This window comes from Adelges cooleyi, unplaced genomic scaffold (assembly GCF_023614345.1).
Source record: "Adelges cooleyi isolate 19-005CV unplaced genomic scaffold, UGA_ACOO_1.1 ACOO_flye_CR_arks_rails_tigmint_CR_PRNA_23, whole genome shotgun sequence".
NCBI classification, from domain to species: domain Eukaryota; kingdom Metazoa; phylum Arthropoda; class Insecta; order Hemiptera; family Adelgidae; genus Adelges; species Adelges cooleyi.
Window position 1 is genome coordinate 13732939 of NW_026095893.1, and position 22067 is coordinate 13755005.

General features: G+C 29.4%; 1 protein-coding gene across 3 annotated transcripts in view; it reads left to right on the top strand.

Annotated features, from left to right (window-relative positions):
- The first annotated feature begins 18399 nt into the window (after window positions 1–18399).
- The window catches only part of LOC126835914 (5-hydroxytryptamine receptor 2A), an 86206-nt gene continuing 82538 nt past the window's right edge, over window positions 18400–22067 (top strand). For all 3 annotated transcript variants that reach the window (XR_007685258.1, XM_050568789.1, XM_050568792.1), the window contains exon 1: window positions 18400–18509. The gene's annotated coding sequence lies outside the window, so the exon portion shown is untranslated. The remainder of the gene's footprint in view (window positions 18510–22067) is intronic.

Genomic DNA, 22067 nt, shown 5'->3' on the forward strand with positions numbered 1-22067 from the left:
ACAAAACAAAATTGGTTTGATATAAATACAAAGTTAAATTTAACACAAAGCAGTTATGGGTATGCAAAAGAATAATAGTTCAAAGTTAATTCAATTACACTAGTAAACAAAACACCACAAGACAAAACAAAATTGGTTTGGTATAAATACAAAGTTAAAGTGAAGACAAAACAATTATAGGTATTCAGAAGAATAAGTTCAAAATTACACAACAAAATATTTATATAATAAATAATTATACGAGTATAGTAACAGTACCGAGATCCACGTTACCAAGACCCAATTATCAATATAAATGTCATTTCATTATTAACTGGCCAACCATTTTAACACTTTTCATCCGTTTTTAAGATCTAACGTGTGTACTGACAAAAACCATACAATATATATTTTTTTATAGTTTTTTTTATCTTACTTAAGTGTTTCTGTACAAAAAAAAAAAAAATTATTTATAATCTATTTCGATTTGTATGTAATTTCCACATATATTTTTGAACCTTTATTTGGTTTTACAAAATTGAAGTTTGAAAGTTTTTCGATGGCAAGATAGTTTTGATACTTGTCAATAAATTAAAATTATTATTATTATTGAAATAAAATTCAAAATTGGATTTAAGTATGATGTTCAATAACAGAAACGTCATTGGTATTAGTATCAAGTGAACTCATAAATAGTGTAAAAGCTAAGCAAGAAACACAAAACCGGGCGTTAAGTCAATTTTTTTTTTTTTTTTATAAACAGTAATTCATTTTTATTCTATGCTATACAGAGAAGGCCCTGCAAACACGTTTTTAGTTTTGATATATAGGGTGTCTCAAAAAGAACGCCGGATTTAAATCTGCTATAAATTAAATTTATTTCTCTTAAAAAAACATAACAAATATATCATTCTCTTCAGGGGAAGTTTAGGTTTAACATCGAATAACAATATCGGGCATATGACCCCCCCCCCTACTAGCCCTACAGGCGATTATTCTTTCCATAAAATTTACCATCACTCGATCACACATCGCCTCATCAAGTTCGTTGAGGACACGACGAATTTTTTGCTTAAGTTCCAAGACATTTCCAAGTCAATTGATTTCGTGTCGGTTCTGTGTCGGCTAGAGACCGTAAGTACTCATCCCATATAAATGTTACTATTCGTTGGTGGTCGTAAATCAAAAGATCCTTGTAAAGTGGATGTTTTTTCTCGGTAATAGGTTAATCGGCCAATTTATTATCATATTGTATATACCCTGTATGGGCACGGTTAGATATCTTATAATAACCTCAGTTTTTATAACGTTTATTAGCGCATTACATTGGTCAGTTAACATTTCACTAATTACTGATTTTTCCGTCACTGTCCCACAAGCACGCGGTAGCACATACTATAAGTACTGCTTGTTCGTATGCACTGTTAATTTTTGACCATTCGCATCCGGTGTGAATACATTTTTTTTCGTTCAGGTTAACCGTAAACACCGCGGCCGACATCAGCTGAGTGTCCACCGTGTTGATATGACTTCTCGGCAAAATTCTTATTTCTTTTTTCCCGTAGCCACTCATAGTACACACACACACGCGATACCACTTCACAACTAGATAACCGTTCTTCATGACGCACTACTGGTGGTCCCATTAAAAAGCGCTTTTTTTTATTCGTTAATTATCAAACCCCGTGGATACCTTCGCCGCCCAATTTTTTTTGAAGCCGTTTTTCTTATCACTGATAACAATCTGCCATACCACATGGATACTTACAATCAACCATTTTTTTAATGCAAAAAAAAAATTCTTATCACTGATAACAATCCTTTTTTTGATAAGGGAGGATCATCCTCGAGGATCACTGATAAGGGAGGATGATACAGCAAATATTTTTTACAACTTTGCTTACACGCGTAGTTCATTCGAATTAATTTTCTATTGAAAAAGCATCTAAACTGGTTCAATAGGTGTTTACAGCTTTTCAAAACAAACTTAGCTTTTAAACAAACGAGGTTTTAAATACAAACTGTATTAAAAACTAATTAGGATTACGGTAATGGGCAAGTCGTTTTTAACCACAAATGTTAACAAAATAATACTATTAATATTGATATATTCTATATAATATATTAAATATATTATATATTACATATAAAATATTCTAATCTTGTTATTTGGTTTTGGTGATATCTATTTATAAATTATACGTTTAGGTTTCGTTTTTCTTGATTTTTCGTACTTTGTAGTTTTACGTGTTTCGATTTTAATTTCTTTTAAAATATACATAAATTGAAATATGTTTCTCCAATTCCAATTCTAAATTCCTCCAACATGCTTGCTCTGGAACCTGCCGACTTTTTAATAAAGCAATGACTGTACTTCAATGATTGCAGCATGAATAGTTAAAAGCCGGTGTGTATTTTGTTCTCCTAACTTCGTTTAATAACTAAAGATAAACTATTAATAAAATGCAAATTGGTTTCCTCCAAGTCTTTTTTTTTAAATTTCTTTTTACCACAAATCAATTATTATTAGTGACTTGTGTGTTGACCGCAATGACCGAACAGTATGCCATTACTCATAAGCGGCTATAATAGTATAAATTATTAAGCTTAATTATTAAATTTGATTCAAACAAACCGAATTTATAAAATAAACCAAACTATTATACTAAATGAGGTGTTTTACGTTTATTTTAATGCATGCATTTTGTGCAAATTGTCATTTATGATATGTAGTTTTTTATAAGTTGTTATTATTTCACAATTTTCTGTTGAATTTTTAAAAACAATTAAATTGTATGTTTTAATATGCTTTTTCTTTGTGTAAATGTTCACAAATGAATAAGTTTGATATGATATTGCCAAGCCAATTGCTCAAGGACGTATGTTAGATCTATGCCTTGGCTGTTGGAGGTTAAATAAACTAGTCAGGAATACAAATTTAGGTAAATTAGATAATTGGGTTATTGACGTAAAATTATTCAACCGGTTTCAATCCTCCTTTAGTTCGTATAGTACAGAGTTGATAAAACACCTGGTGGGAATATTTAATTGCTCAAATTGTTTAATCATTGATTCATTACAGAAATAACGTTTTAAATCTGTCGTATGAAATGTAAATAGTGATTCTAGAGTGTAAAACAAATTGTTGAAATACATTTTAAATTGATATGTATACCTAACTTCAAAAGTAACACTAAATTACTACAGAGTACAGACTGTAACGAAAATAAACAGAAAAAGTAACCAAAATAATTTTGTGAGATTATATTATAATATTCAGATAGCATCAAAACCATTTTATTCTTTTTAATTTTTTCTTTAAATTAAAATAACTTTTACCGTAAAATCTAACTTTTACCCGGTACTTGTCATATTATTATATTATATATTAGTTATATATTACTGCAAGATTGTGAAAATTGATATTTTTTTAAAAAGTTTTTATGAAAACGACAAAAAAATGTATATTAAAAAAAATCATTGTGAACATTTTACAAAGTTTGTACTATATTTTGTGGTTTGCTCTCTGGGGTGTAAACGAAAATGTATTATATTTATTAGAAATATAACAATGTTTTTTGTGTATTAATGATAAATTGTTAACTACTATAACGACTGAGGAAGACATATTTTGATGTGAACTGAAGTAGTAATGAGATGATAATAACAAAATAAATAATATAGAAATTATATTATTACAATATGGTATATTGTATACGTAATACGTCTACAATTTCCTTAGGTATAACTCAACTTGTTCTATGTTCAATAAACCCACCTGGAAGTATGAACAAAATATGTACAAGCAAGAGTTCTGTTTTATGAATAAATAAATAAATGTAATAGATTATACCAGTGATGTAATAAAACGTAAACGAACGTATCGCTCTTGTAAAAAAAATTCTCGTTTTCATTTATTTTAAAACAAAATAATTATATTTAATGCTGTATACCTTATAACATTATATTATCATTTATCGTGTTAACCTCAGTTTACGAATACATTGTTTACTAGTTATTTTAAAGAATCGATAAGAACATTTTATAAACTTTTTGTGATGATTGTTTACGGGGCTTCTACAATAGAATGTTTATAGTAAATTGTATAGACAATTGTTCGCAAAAAATTAATAGTAAGCAAACATTTGTAAACATAATACATTCTTTTAACACAATAGGAGGGATCCATTTTGATATTTAATTTTTTTTCAACTTCTTTAACGCATACAGATTTTTTTTTTTGTATAAAATTGTATGTTTCCACTCTGAACAGAGAGTTTTAAAAAATAATCCGAATTAAGAGACGCAATAACCCCAGTTCCCGCATGTTGAGATAAACATTTTCCAAAAATTGTACCATAATTAGTACCAATTTGTATCACTCTTTTCATGTTTTTACTTCAAACGGAGAGTTGTTAAAAATAATCCTGATTTAGTTTTGAAAAAACATTTGAACTCATCAAACGATTATTTTTAGTTAATGAATAATTCCTATGTGACAAATTTGAGTTATTAAAGATTTTGAATGATTAGTTACAATAAAATTAAAATGTACTTTGATCGATACATCAAGTAAGTATTGGATAATCTAAATCTGTTTTCAAAAGTATTTTGTCGGATTACGGTTAAAATTAGAATGAGTTGTTTTTTATTAAAAATACGGAGTTGTAGAGGCCTCTTAATTTAATCTCTAGCGATTTTGAAGCAGAAATTGTATATTTAGTTATCTGGTTCGACAGCTGTTTTTTGTAATGATAATTTAAAAGGTTCCATTTGAATGTTACTTTTCTTACTTACATATGTGTGTATATTACAATCAATAAATATTTTTAAAAAACTTATAATTTTACCTTCAAATTGCTTAGAAGTTTAGAACCCAAGCTTTATATTGTTGCTAAATTACAAACAAAAATTAAGAGGTAGACGATTATGTAACTCTACAATATGCTAAAGGTGACAAAGTATTTTTTTTTTCTTGTCGTAATTATAATTTATTTTACTAATCATTTGGGCTGGCGTAACTCCAGAGACCAGAATACTAAATATTATATACATTATTGTATAAAGATTCTTAATTCAATCGTGTAAGGTGTAGCTAACAAAGAGTGAATGTTGACTTACCCGCACTCACATTATATCCAAAACAGGTCGTTGATATGACTATCAAAAGGAACGTTTCTTAGCAGCTATACATTGACACCTGAATTGTAGTATTTTGAGAGATGCTCACTGACCGAATGATTTATCAGACGGATACATCGAAATAATTTGACAGTGTGTACACCAGTGAATTAGATACCATGTATTTTAAAAATAACACGGTGATAAATCTAATCCATAATTGTGGTCTATTTATAAAATTAGCGTCATTTCGAATACAAATATACGTCTATATTTAAATAAATTTCAATAAACCAACACTATAGTTTCTTTAAATAAATTAGTTAACTCTTTATTTAGATAAAAAAGTATATACGACGTTCAAACATTGTACTACGTTGAGATTCGTAGATTTTTATTAAAACACATTGTCTTGAATTTAAACTTAGGACGACGTTACTATATACATTATTATATTATTCTGTTCTACCATTGCAATATTGTAGTAAGTGTTTAAACGTTCACGTGTAATTTATTCAGATTAAATGAATACCTACATAAATGTAAAAACAAATGTTATATAACAAAAAAACAATTGTAAAACGGAAAACCAGTAAAATAAACGATATGCAAATAGTTTATCCGAACCACGTACAATAGTTGTTATGACTTACTGTATAGTCACGTTAACCTAATCAACTGCTTTAATTAGCCAATATTAAAATTGTGTATTGGAATCATCGCAAAGCGGAGTGCATTTTGTTAACCCGTAAAAGAGAATACCAATAACACTGTCATAAGAAAAAATTCTAGAAAATAATGTATCATGTTAACCCCGGCGAGTAAAACCCATTTACACCCGCGAGCAAAAGTTAAATTATTTTATACATTTATTATTATTGATTATTTGTATAATCTGCATATTGTGGGTTCTCGAGTTTTTAATTAACAATGTATGGAATTTTTGTGTTATATTTTTAAAGTTTATTGCGTGCAGGTCTATACAAACCATTTTACCTCTCTTTCTGTCAATGTGTGTAAATATTATCACGTTGTGCTTATACATTTTCATCGAACAAAATGTATGCATCTCGGATTTGTGTTAAAATAATTTATACGCCAAGCAAAATGATTCAACGAGTTATCTTTTGTGTTTCCGTGTACGTACAAAAGATTACACTGTTCAGCATTTGAAATTATTTCAATTTTAACGTAGCACACATGACGGTAATGTCGAAATGTATTCCAGTTATTTACCAGCATGTTATTTACCGGGTAGCAGTCAGTATTGAAATACCACGTAATACCTACATAAACAGCTTTAATGCAAAAGTTTTTATTGATTAAAGTCTATTTGATTCTCTGAAGCTATAGTGTTTTAATACTACTCTATTATTTTAGGTTATCCGCAGTGACGAACACAAAATATAAAATTTGTATTTTCCGCTAAAAAAATCCATTATTATTTCATCCATAGCAAATACTCGCATTGTAATTTTGAAAATATATTACATTTCTCGAATCTCGTGTACATTATTACACTCTATGTATGAAAGCCTTATAAAAAATATTATGTTACATAATACGAGTATTATCTCTGTTTGAAATACTGAACATTTTCGGAAAATCTTAAACACTTATATCATTTTTTAATACAAAGAACATACATTAAATATGTGCATTAAATGAATAACTGCATATACAACTAGCTTGTTCTTTTGATAATCTACATTTGTTTTCTGTATGAGTACACTTATTGGAGTAAGTATACGGTACGGAGACCGGCTGTTTGAGCTCGAGTGTTTAAATAAATACAATGTTCACTGTTAGCGTTGAGACCTTTTAACGCTTTTCATGTGTGTATACAGGGGAAATAGATAAAATGTTATTTGCAAATATGTTAGTTAATTTATCTGTGAACATTGCTTTACATATTTTTTAAATAGTAGGTGCATATTTTGGTTGATGTTCTACCGTTATATTGATTATCGACATTAGTTTAGTAGTTGTTATAGCGCTTGACTATTGGACTTTTTGGAGCATTAAAAGAAGTAAACAGCATAATATCATTATTTAATTTTCAATACTAAGTTCACCAGTGCTAGATGATGTCGACAACGATGCGGCCCGAGCTTGAGCCCGATTTTTTTTTAACGTAACAACCAAGTGCTAGATGAACTTACTACTTGAGGTTGATCATTATTATTACCATTGACTTTGTAGAGGTGCGTGAATGTTTCAGTCGGTATTGTCTAGAAACTACCGCCATTTGTTTGTCCAACGTCCCGGCCTACCTATAAAGCGTTTTTGCGAATAAAAAAATGTATACAATTTTTAGTTTTTTTTTGTAGTTTTTTCAGGTCGTTCAAAATGGGTATTGTACAAAGTGGCGAGCAAACGATTATATTATTATTCCTCTCGCCTCCAACCTTTCACACCACCCCAACCCCAACAGGGCAATAGGGCGAAAGTCGGCAATCGACAATAGGCCTACACATATCTGTATAAAGGTAAATGCGGTAATAATATTATTTTGTTTTAACAACATAAACGCGGTACGGTGGTGGCGTTTTTGGTTTTTAACGATCTCTCGGCGGACGATTATTAAATAATAACAATCATTATCATATTATTATTATTATTATTATTATTAGGTTTATTATTATTTGTGCGAACGGATCACGCAGTGTATTTTGTCCGTTTGAAGGGTAAAATTTCCATCGGCTATACACGGGTCACGAAACTCTTGGCGCACAGAATAATAATAATAATGCGCCTGTGTATAATGTGTATATGTTTATAATATACAGAAATGACCAGTTGGCAATCGCATATTATCGCGTATGGGCATCGTGAATTTATGAATACGCCCCGGTGTAACTGTCAGTATTATTTTTTCTATGCTATTATATATATATATATATTTGCATGTACAGAATACAATGTACTCCAATACATATTATTATTATTATGTGCACATGCATCGTGCTATATGCTGAAGTTTATATTGAATATCACTAAAAAAACTCATGCTGTTCACTGGACTTTAGAGATACTAGAAAGGAGTTTTTTTATTTATCGCTGTTCCTAAAGAGCTAAGACGCATTTATACTTTTCAGTAATGGTCGTACACTTCTATTAACACCGGAACTACTATATTTTTTATTTATATATTATGATATGCTAATAATTATTTGGTTATAACTTATAATATAACCTACTACATTTTTAAAAACTCGTAACCGAAAATTACATTTTAATTCGTTAAACTTAGGATATTATTTGGAAGTTATTAGATTTTTTAGAGGAGCTGAAAGTTATTGTTCTTACATTGATGTTTTAATTTTTTCTTTGTCTTAAGCATACGATAACTCTTAAAGCGTCGAACCGATTTCTATAATATGTAAACATGTAGATCAGAAATAAAAAAAAGTTCTACTATTTACCTGAAATTTAAAAAGGTTTGCCTCTTATTTTTCATAATAGGCAAAAAACACCCAAAACTTGTACTTACATTTTCAAATTAAGAGTACTGTTAACTTTTTTGACATATTGTTTGTATGAAATATTCGTTAGTGTAGATCTATCAATATACGTCGATAAACCAAAAAAAAAATTAATGCAAAAAACTTTATCTCAGAAGGGGTTAAAATTTCTTTTTTAAATGTAGTTCTAGAGCTTAAGATCAGAAAACTACATTGAAAGCCGCACTATAGTGGAAATATAACATGTATAACTTTTTAAAAAATCTGTAGTTAAATTTTTTTTTAAAAGGGGCAACCAAAAAGAATGATGAAAAATTACACTTCATATAACATTTTTAGGTTGCTTTATGTATGAATGAACCAAAAGGTAAATGAAAAACATTTTTATTCTATTTTTTAACTCTAATCGTATATTATACTAAAAATACAAATTAAGCACATTATCGCCTTTACAACGCTTTTATTAATACTTCATATTTCTACTATCTACAGATTTACATAGAAGCGTTTATTTGAAAGTAATTTTATCACTTTATGCGGTAATAGTTTCTGAAGACTTGTGACCTCCTCAACCTTAATAAGTTTCGACTCCACTGTTTTGGATTTTACAATACTTTTATATTTTATTACATAATTATTATTGTCTTTATTTGTATTGTCATATTGTATTTCTTTGTAGTAATTTAGCTTACCATTTTATAAATAAGTTCATTAAACTAAGTAGTACGTCAAGCGAGTCGCTATCGTGCAGAATGCTTCATAAAACTTTAAACTTTAATAGTGCCACTGTACATAAAATAATATACTATTTTATTTATTTTATATTTTTCTTTTCTCATCTAGCTATACAGAAAAATGGGGTGGATATTATAAAAATAATTGGTAGTTGTTAATCTTGGATTAGTTATCATGAGGCAACAACAATGAAAATTGTTATTTATAGAATCCAAGCATGAATCCAGCGAAGAGCTTATGTCGTCTCGGCTTTATTTTTAATTTGAAGCTTAGTATCCAATCGATACTCGCACGATTGTCGCTCGAGCGAAATTGTTTTTTATAGCAAAGTTAAAGAAAATTATATGTACCGGTATTGACATCCGAAATGAGTGTCTGGGCCAAATTTCATTTTGCAAAATTCGAAAAATGTCCATATAAACGTACGTACGTGTTAGTAAGTTAAAGAAAAACATGAAAAAACAACTCGTTCTAATTCTTTCAAAACTTACTTAGGATTATTTTAAGAACTCTCTGTTCGAAGTAGAAACAAAAGTTTTTATACAAAAATAGAGTCTGTAAACTCGCGGTATAAAAGTTGAACAAAAAAATGAAATCTTTCTTTCTCTTTTTATATGCTTAAAATGTTTAGCTTACTGTTAAGTTTCAGAGAAAAATTGTCTATACAACGCGTCTTAATAAATACTAGTGTAGAGGTCCCTGAGATGTAAAGAATTGCAAAACTAATAATGACTAATATTGCATAATAATAACTGTAAAATATTCAAGGGATCAGTAGAAATGAATACACCAATAATTGCCATTTGATGTTTAATAAATCAATATTAAATGGCTTATAAAACCCGGTGGATGATCATGTGAGCTGAAAAAATGCCAAAAGCGCCAATTTAGTATATCGAAGATAGTGTTATATTTAATAATCCTTAGACAGTTTACAGGTTGTGTTAGCTATATTATTCAACTTAATCCATAGCCTTACACACGGGTGCAAGCGAGCACATGGTTTAGTTCGAGTTACCTTTAAATCAGACCTCAGTTTATAATAATAATATGTGAGTATTAAAATGTATAAACGAATTGAATATTCCACACTATTATGGCACATTAGATATTATGATTCTGCAGTAAAACTGAAAATAATATCATCGAAACAACCAGTGGACCAAAATTAATAAGAAGACACACCACATAATAATAATAATAATACGTCACCGAGAATCCAACCTTAATCCTTTGTCGGTCGTCAAAATAATACTACGGCCATAACCGTTCGTTTTAATATCCTCAGCAGGGCTCTCAATTTCAATGTGCATATATATATATATATATATAGGTACGAATGGCAGCAGTCAGCACCGTGATAAATAAATAAGCTATTTCCTCGTTAAATTCTTGCTCGCTTAAATCGGGTTTATGTTCCAAAATTGCGGCGTCGGCGAAGAGCACACTGCACAGCATTAAACTTCACTTAAAGAAGGTTAGCTGGTGCGTTTGGGAGTTCGTTGACATGACACGGGCGCGCTCAACATACATAATATAATAATATACAGGGGTTTTTTTTTTTATCTCGAAACGAATATCAAATTTACTGCTATTCCGCCATTGAGTGCCGGACATTGTTGTATATTATCATCATCATATTATTGTGATATTATAACGCAAAGGCTTATCGCGGATAACCGGGTGAAACCCGCGTTGGCCGAGACGTTAATGAAAATATTATTATAAGAGGGAGGCAACGATGAAAAATTATCCGCTCTGTCGACAAAAACAAAACCGAGAAATACAATAAAAAAAAAATGTGTGATGTAATCATTTAATTTTTTTTTGTTTCGCTCTCGATTGAACGTCTAACCGCGAAAAGACACATATTTTCTTTATAACAAAACGCGGTGTGGGTGTCAAACCATATTATAATATGATAAAGACATTATATGTTAATATTATTATAAATGCAAATGCCGCTGAATAAAAATAATGACGCGCAACCAAGTCGTTTGTAACTAAACGGTTGTGGTCGATCGACGCCCGTTGTCAAATGCACATAAATTATTTACAGAATTATCGTTATGTATATATGTGATCTATAACAAATTGTAAAATAATGTTTTAATGTTTATAAAGACGCAACGTCGTCCGACAAAGGCAATGTCTACGTCGAGACCAGACTGATATTTTAAATCCGATATAGTAATGAAGAACGAATGTTAATATAATTTAACCGAATAACTCCGCATCAAAGTCAAGCGACGACCGCCAAAGGCCGTGTTTTTCATTTTCGTCTCAATGATAATATTTAATAAAATATAAAATCATATAATACTCAGCACTATTCCGAATATTAACGATTCCGCATGTAGCCGTGGAAATGATTGAAAACACAATATAATATTATTAAGCTGGTCCTTTTTTTTTTAGTCCCCCCCCCCAATTTTTTTATTACCGTATGAAAGCTTGTTTGGTACGCGAAATAACTTTAAATTGATAAATTACGCTTAAATAATAAATTATGAGAATTTGTATAAAAACTTTCGTTATAGAATGTTTAGTGTTGCACAATTTTCCCAAGTTCTACACAATTTTATCTGTCAGTTAGATATTTTCCCCTCTTGATGCACGTGAAGTGAGCGAGTAATCACGATTAAGCAAATGACTTTCTCATGGTAATTGTCTTTTAAAATAAATACCTAACTTTTTCCCCTTCCGTATAAATAAGGACCAATCTATTAAATATATATGTACAGGGTGATTGTTTTAAAGCGATCGACTCAATATTATCTTATAGGGTTTAATCAGTTTTGGCTTTTTTTTTCGTAGTGTTTTATACAATATTTTCTCAATTTTTGACAATTTTTCATGTTTTCAACCCCCTCCAAAATTTGTTATTTTTATATCAACTTTTTAATTGGGGGATTGCATGCGGTCTGTTTTTAAGGAGTTTTATATAGGCAATATTTACGAAAAAGAGGTTTAAATAAATTTGGACAAGCTCAATTAATTTTCCGGCTAATTTGTATGAGCTTCAAGGTATTATTTTAAAATTAAATCATTTATTTTATGAGTGAAATCCATTATGGTCTATTTTAGACCAATAAGCCAGACAAAATTTCGACTACGTAGGATGGCTCAATTCCAATAACGTAAAAAGACTCGAGTTCTTCGGCTACTTTATTGTTAAGCCAATTTTAATTAAAAAATGTCAGTTTCTTGTAATTAAAAAAAATCAATTTGCAATTTTTTCATAGTAAACCCCAATGTTTTCCATATAAAAAAGCAAAAAATCAAAAATCTGTTTCCTGCATAACCTAGTAAAGTTGTGCCCAAGAGAGTTCTTACAGATCCGATTTCAATTCTTACAAAGTATGTCGTACAAAAATGAAATCGGATCATCTTAAGTAATCGAAATTTTGTCTAAAACGTAAAAAAACAGACCCTATGCAATCCCCTTAAATGGTAACTTATATATTTTACTAACCTTTTGAAATAAGAATAATTTACTGATAATTTTGATTGGCCGATAGCAAGTTTTGGATAATTATTTTTAAAGTTATTTAAATATAAAATTTAGGATGACTGGGAATAAATATTGCGGAAACAAAATACAACAACTAATTAAACCGTATGAGATAACTCTGTATTGAGTGAATCACTTTAAAATATTTACCCTGTATATATATATATATATATATATACATATTATATTTATTGTTAGCCTATTAAATTTTGTTATACATATATAAAACAAATTTGATTGTAAAGCTATTTAACAATGTTTCAAAAATTAACAAAGTGATAGGAATTTTAACCAATCGAACGATTTTTGGTTAAATTATTACCAAACTCAGATTTCTGAGGTAACTGCTTTCTGCATAATATCATTGAATTAATACTATTGTACTTGCTATTAAATATCATATTATAATAAGTGAATCGTAGAAAATTAATTTGATGTGGATTTCTACAATTCGTGTACAAAAATTCAATACGCAGACCTGGTAATTATTACACCACTGTACCTTTATTATTTAGATGTATAGTAAACTAATTAATATATCAAAAATTAAAAATTTTAATTTACTTAATTATAGCAACGGTCAAAGTAGTTTATTTCCCTTGCGGTACACCGTATAATATAAATGTTTACGTTGCACTATACTATATAGCCTATAGGGAATCAAACGGAGTTAAAGACTAATGCTAAATAAACATAATATTTCATAACATATGAATATACTGTATTATAAATAGTGAATATAAAATATAATTAATTATCCGACTCATTTAACAAGAAATATAATTTAAATGTAGGTAATGATGCTATAAGAATTAATAAATTATTTTTTAAATTAAAAAATAATATTTTACGATTTCAGAATTTGTTTATATTAGTCTGTATTGAGTTTAATACATATTTTAATAATATGGAGGGCTCAGTACCACAGTAAATCAAGTCCTTAGTTCATCTCAACGCTACAAAATGGCAACATATATACTGCATTGTATATTATAGTAGATAACGCGAAAAACAGTTAAATTACAGGCCAATTACTGGAATTCGGCTGGACGGACTTTGGGTTCACTTGTGCTCTGAGACCCCTCAATATTTCTTTTGAACAATAATAATAGTACCATCTAAACTAACATCTATCCTACTATATAAAATCTAAATAATAAAATCATTTTCGTCTTCGATGTAAAACAACTGAAAAGGTATAATTTCTAGCTCTAAAATAATATTTACGGGTTGAAAATAACACATTAAGATGGCGAAGCACATGCCATTTTTTAGTGAAATACAAGAGTTTGCATTCTGTACACATCTCTGAATATATAGCATATAGCATTAAAAAATGAGATTGAAAGTTATTAAAAATTATTTTTTGGAAGTCCAACGACGAACCGAATTTAAAATATCTCAAAAAAAAAAACACATAGACAAAAGTCCAAACTTAATTTAAGGTATCTCCTTTTCAAGAAGCTAAAAATATTTTCTATATTAATTATTGGTAAAGTTGTATAGGGAAAACGAGTAGCTGTTTTTGTAGAAAAACGATCGTAGTAGTTTGTTATAAAATAATATTGAAAATTAAAATTAAAAAATAATCCTTATTTAAATACTAATTACTATACACATAGTAGTTTTAAACTACATTTTTTTTATGATAACATTTTTTATGAAAAATTGCTTATCCGTAATCCTTTGTAAAAAGTGGTATGTGTGGTAAAAAAATTGTATTAAATACAACGAGCTCTCAAAATAAAAACGCCTGTTTTGTAGAACATACAATTATATAAGAATAATGTATATTTAGATGCGTATAGACATTTGTGTTAGGCGCATGCATTATGCATGTAATATTATGAAAAATCATATATTTTGTTGCATTAGGCTATTGTATATTTTGTATTACATACAATTCTAAATTGGTTTCGTAGAATTAAAAATTATATATTTTTTAAAATTTATATCAGATTTAGTGTTACTAATATTAAGATACCTATCATGACGATTGACGGTTTTTTTACACTAATGGAATTTTTTATCCAAAACTCGTAAATTATCGGCCTGAAAAATTCTATTGATACATATTCTTGAAGGAAATTAAATTTCCTATTTGTGGTAGTTACAAAAATACAAACTCAAAAAACAAAATTGAAAAAAAAAAAAAACTGTTAAACGTTCAAGGCAAGATTTCCATAAAAACGGCTTGTTTGACGAAAATGTACAAACATAGCTTTTTTGTAGGGAATTCAATTTTCTTCAAGAATGTGTGCCAATACAATTTTTCGGGCCGATAATTTACGAGTTTTGGATAAAAAATGAACGGCACGGGGGAAAAACGGTAGTTGTCACATTAAGAAAATTTTGGAGTATAGCAAAAACAAAGTTCGTAAATTACTCTCCCTCTTACACAAGACCAAAAAAAAATCACATTAAATGCTATTCTAATAATAAATGTATTTATTTAAACAATCTATTGACATAAATAAAAAAAAATAATGGCATAAATTTAAAAAAACTATTTGACAAAAAAAAAAATGTTCGTAATGTGACTACTACCGTTTTTCCCCTGTGCCCTTCAAATGCCATTAGTGTAAAAAAAACATCAGTCGTCATGATAGGTGATATCTTGATATTAATATTAAGGGCTCTAACTTATCATCATCATTTTTTTTTTATCATCATGAACAATATTTTCATAGTACCGTAAAAAAAAATATATATATATATATATTTATCGTAAGAATCTCGGCAGTTGTTAGCAACTAAGTTTGCACGGCTAGAGGGATAGAGAAAGACGAGTAGAATTGTGGTGGACCGACACCTGTTGAACCGTCGCCATTGCCGCCGCCTTCACGCTGAGAACTTAAGGTCTTCTGCGGTTTGCGGAATAACTCCGCGAAAAACCACTTGTGTATACACGCTAACTACTTGATAGGGTGATTTTAATATTATCAAAAGTCGCCAGCGAGACACCATGGGACAAAGATCAAACGGTATCGACGATACCTGTAGGTTAGCGAGTGTAGTGTTCACCGAACTCGACGTTTATGTTAAACTAAAAAACCTTTTTTTCTTTTGCAGGGGTTCTTTAAATCTTATAAAAACCCAATATGCTAAACATTTTTTAAGGGAATGTATTGATTTTTGTTTGCAAGCCATGTCAACATTTTGAAATGCTTATAAGATATGGCTAAGTTTAAAATTACTTGTTCGCGACTGTGATAAAGTTGTACAACGAGATATCCAATTGTGCGCGTGTTTATTGATTTTGATATTGTATTGAAAATCGCAATGACTATTTTCAAAGATGAATGACTGTTTTATTTGAAAATTACTATTCAAATATGAATATTCTATGTTATTACAAGGTGGATTTAATTATAATACATTTACCACACACCTGTTGAGCCAAAAAGCGATTCCGAACAGAAGATATCAACAGTATAATATTTACCCTTTTTATTATTATTATTAGGTTTACTCGAACCAGTACACCAGTATTTATCTGCTGACGGCCGTCGAAATATATGGTGGTATGTTCTTTTCTTGCTAACGGGGACACGTAAATAGGTCATCTGGGGGTAATTGTAAATGAATAAGGCAGTGTAAATTATATTTTTTGACTAAAGTAATTGACAAATTTCCATTTTCAGTTCTTTTTTTTTTTAACCTGTTTTTACATTTTCGCCATTCGTTTACAATTATCTCACATAAGTCATAATCCTATTCTGGTCAGGTGGCACTGCTGAGAGAGTCTTCCTATTCTTATATTATTGTCACATTGTCTTTGTCATCAGACTTCCTGATTATACATATTTTGTATAGATTGTAAATAAAGAAAAAAAAATTCATAATCCTAATATTCTTGTACTCCATATAGTTCCGGCTAAAAATCACATTTACTCGCTAGCTAGAAAAACATTTTATTATAATAAACTTTTTTTACCCTAACATTTAATTTTGGAAAACATTTTTTTTTAGTTAATGAGCAAATGTTATTTTTGAAACTTCATCCGAATACTTGTCGTTGTCTTTTATTGTGAAAAAGCTTTTTTTGCTATTTCCAGTGAACTTTGAATACTTAATTAAAAAAAATGTATGACTTTTTTTTGTTGTTGCAAATAAACATTTTTGAAGAAAATAAGTAAAGAAAAATATGATTTCAACTATGAGAGTTCGTTTAGAAAAAAATCAAACTAAAAAATGCCCAGCAACAGTTAATGACATGTTTAGTGGTTAGACCATTTAGGAAATTCTCATATCTAGACTGACTGGACAATTTTGGTCCTGCAATGCATATAGAAACTCCTTATACAGGGTGATCCAACTAACGTAAGACACTCATTTTCTCTGAAAATATAAATATTTTGAAAACATTTTTTTTCTTTAACTCTTAGGTACATATTTTACTACATTTTTAATATTTTGAAAATTTTTATTGCTAATCCTTATAAGCCAAAAAAGGGGATTTTTGGTTGTTTAAATGGCAACATAAACATAGTTACATAAATTTGTAGACAACAAATTTAAAAATATGTTAGCGTTAAAATTTTTTATTTTTATTAATCTGTTCATTAGTCATGACTTTGTTAAGATACTACATTTCCTCTTAATAATAATCATATTTCTTCGGTTTTCCAAAACCGGTAGCACATCAAATTCATATTTATGTTCGCATTGTCCAATTGGCGATAACATTCTAACAACTAGGAATTCGCTATAAAAGATTTTGAAATAGACAAAGGTTCTTATCTACAGATTACTTAGATTATTTATTATATCTGATTATGATACAGAGTACAGTAACATGTCAAATTATTTGTACCTATGCAATGTAATAAAACTACTCGTTTTTGTAGTAACGATTGAAAATATTAAGAAATACAGTCAAAAAATCAAATCTTTATAAAGTCATAACAAATGAACAAATAAATGAAAATTCAAAATTCAAACGCTAACATAATTTTTAATTTTTTGTCTACAAATTTATGTAATCAAAAACATATGTTGCCATTAAAAAAAAAAAAAAATCCCCCTTTTTGGCTTATAAGGATTGGTGATAAAAATTTTCAAAATATTAAAAAATGTAGTAAAATATGTACCTAAAAGTTGAGGAAAAAAATTGTTTCCAAAATATTTATATTTTCAGAGATAATTAGTGTCTTACGTTAGTTGGATCACCCTGTATTATGATTGCTGCTGGTTTATTCAGGTCTCCGGGTGTCGACACGTGGTCTAGGTAACAGTTTTTTTTGATTAAGTCACGGCTTATGGACCTTGTTTGGTAAGGTATTATTCACCCGCACACACACACACACACTGTGTATACTCACTTATTTCTCGTGACGTCATTGTCAAGTGTGTGTGTGTGCTCATATGATTAACTACTGGTGTGGGTATTTTCCAGGCATCGCGGCGCTAAGCCTAAACGGCCGCAGGTAAGAAGAGCACATACGGATGATGACCGCGACAGCTGGGGGTGATGCAGCGCGGTTCGACCCCTCGTAGAAACAACCGCCACCGGCTGCGCGCTGAGCTTTCGCCCGACTAAGCATACCGTCATCGTAAACCTTTGCCGGTATTGGTAGTCGGGCCCGGACCATGACCGTTGTCGCTTTTGCCGTCTCGGTTTTAAACGCATCGCCAGTATCGTGTAAAAAGATTCGCAATCGTCTCTGCTCGTCGTGAAATGACACCATAAAAAGGTAATGGTTTTTTGATTTTTTTTTTTTAAATGGTCCCATTCTCCCTCCTCTCGTCATCACTCGCTGACCACGTCGCACAAAATGTTTTCTGAACAGTGTAATAATATAGTCATTGTTGTATAGCCCATTCATAGCTGTGACGCAAATTCTAGACCGTAGACGATCCATCATACTGCATACATGACTAAGCTGCAATACAGATCCAAACAATAAAATAAGTCAAAAACCGTCAATCGGTATAATAATACACTATATCGATTATGTTTAGTACCGACAAATAAAAATGATGAATTATATTTCTGTACACACACTTTTTCAACAGATCTGAAAAAAATAAAGATAATGCAAATTAAAAAATATTGATATTAATTATAACAGGCAATAGTATTACCGATTGTTCTTCCATTCGTGTTATGCAATTGACACCGTTAATGGGAAATTGATAATCGTTTAAAACGAAATTAACCATTAGAACTCATTGGTCAACGCCATTAAAAAGTATAATATTTTTGAAATCTATGTAATTTAACGTAGGCGTTAGAGAAATATGTACCAAAAAAATGTTTGAGTATTCTGACTTGTTTTGAGTATTTTTATAAAGTTGTTATCGATTTTGATTCTTGACAACTAAAAAGAAAAGATATTTAAAGCAAAATATCTTTTAAACAATAAAATATTCGAGTATGACGGGTAGAAATACAAAATATCAAATATTAATTTGTCAAATTTCTGACTAATTCTATATTGATCAGTTGGTTAATTTTGAAAGCCAAATAACAATGAATAGTGTTAAATAAATTGTATTATGATCAAACAACTGTTTTTACTTATAGTAGTGAAACCTCTTAAAAACCATTTATGTGTAAGAGTAATTCCTTTTAAAATAAAGGTCTACTAATAATGTCATTACATTTTTAAAAAAAATATTAACAGCATTAACGATTATTACATTTTTTTTTTTTGTACTTTGGTTTATTCTTAGATATTAACTGATCAATATTTAGCTTTTTAAGTTTTTAATACATAGGAATGTATTACATTCAGTGCAAAAGTAAATAAATTGTGTCAGCCTTTGACAAAAATGTTAGTTTTTGGCAAATTAAGTCACTTCTATAAAAATGGCGGATGCAAAATCAACTGTCAAAATTTGTTGATGTTGCATAGTAATGTGTTCGAAATGAAGTTAGTCACTAAATGTAATCTATCGCTCAAGTAAAATTTAGTGGCATGTGCTAAATAATCGGTACAACAGTAGGAGGTTAATTCAAATTATCCTTAAGTACATTAACTCGTGGAAATAAAATCGTCAAGCTTTGTGAAAAAAACAAATAATTTAAAATGATAATAGTAAATAATTGATTTGGTTTATGACATATAACCATAAACCCTTATGGTCCATAAACAATTTTGAATTTATTACAATTCACTAAAATCTATAAATAAATTAATGAATAATAATAATAATATGATAGAGTACATTTTTAGAGATCAGATTTATTATCGTCGGGCACAAGTTAGAGCTATATATTTGTATAGTAGGTTGTGATAGATAATCTTATGATTAAATCCAAGAGAGTAAACTAAAACAACTAAAGATCTGAGTTTTACACAGACTAAAGGTATGTACAACATTAAAATAGATTAGTAAAACCATATAAATGAAACAAGACAGAAAAGTACTTGAAGCCAGTTTTAATGACTGTATAGAAGTTTAAGGTCTATAAAAAAATGTTTATGTATACATCTATATAATGCGTTCACCGTGTATTTGCTATGCGAGTAATCTTAAACGGCGTAAGAGGAGCATATTAGGTAGCACGTTAAAAAATAGCAACGACCGCTGTTAAGTACGTACACTTCAATTTGTTCACGCCAACCGTTTAAAAGCTTTTCTTAGAATTTATGAGCATCCGAAGTTCTTGCATTAAGGGTTCGCTTTAAAATGCGCACAACAGCCTTAACTCGTAAGCAGCGTGTCCTCAGCAAACACATTTTGGCCAATTATTTTGAACCTCTAAAGCACCGGGATCATTATAACGTACCTTTAACGGGTTAAATAATAATATTTAATGCTAATTGGCACAATTAGTGCATTTTTGAATTCTTAGTTTATTTTTACGTTAGGAGATCGAGGATAGTAGTAATTAGCAGCTGGTACACCTTTTTTCCATCTAAATTATTATTATTTTATAATGTGAGATAACGCAGGAAGATAACATAAACAGTTTATTTTATTAAAAGTGTATAGTAAAATTATAATATAACATATTAATATATATACAGTTTTTTTTTAATGAGCTAAGGCTTCAACAACTGGGTTGTTATTGTCATTATTAGCAATATGTACAATTACTTGATTATCACCAAATTCTTAATTTCTATACTATATGTACATGCGTTATTAATATTTTTATTTGTCATAACTGTTGAAAACTTGTAGATGGACAATAGATACTTGTAAAATGTATGGTTGTATAAACACATTTATTTCGTTTGTAGATGGTAATTTATAAAGGAGGATTCAATGATAAGATGCGTGGATTTTACTGTCTTATTATGTACTGGATCAATGTAGACGTTAACTGTGTCACAGTAATACCCAAAAACCGGAGCAACAATATTTCAATTTCGGTGTGATGGGTTCAAACAGACTATGGCAAAATACAATATCTCAGGATAAATTATCACTTTTTGAAATGTATTATGTATCCTAAATAAACAATAACTAGGAACAGTCTGACCAAGCAAAATTAAATTTTATGAACACCAAACTTCGTTCATTTCATAATCAAAAATAAAGTGCATATATCAGTATTTTTTTCATGTTTTTGATTTTCCATTTTTATTCCTTTCAAATATTGAGCTGTTGGTTATATATATTATTTTTTAATCATCTTTCACTATATCTAGTCTGTTATCATATTCATCCTGTTGCGCTCTACTTTGTATTTTTTGTTGTTCATGTTCATTGTATTCCCTTCGATCTTGTTTTTATACGCTCTTTTTAAACAATGCCAGCCCATTCTCTTTTATGTTTTCTCATTGACGAAACCCTCAATTCACAAAACCTGATTATATACCGATAATTTCAAGAAATTTTATATATTTGTAAGCTTAGTTTCTCTGTACGTCTAAATTAAGGTCCTCAGTATTTTCTCTTTAATTATTTTTGGTTCTTGGTCAACTCAAGTTTTCATACACTACCACACTGGTCTGACCGCGAGACAAAGTTTCTAGAAAAATTAATTTAAACATTTCCTAATGGTGGACTTTAAAGTTCATAAATGTTTAGCTTTGAGGATATTTAATTGTGAATACATGTTATCTATAAATTTCATAATTTATAATCTCTGCTCTGCTGTTTTAGTGTAGTCAACATATATATTTTTTTACAGCTATCTATATTTCTTTAAAAGTCGGTACTTTTTAGAGTAAGAAACACAAAACGAACGGTTTAAATGTTTAATGCGGTCGAAAACTAAGAAATGGTTTCATGACATTATACTTCGGTAGAAGTAAAAAAAAAAAATTTATATATATATTATATAAATACAAATC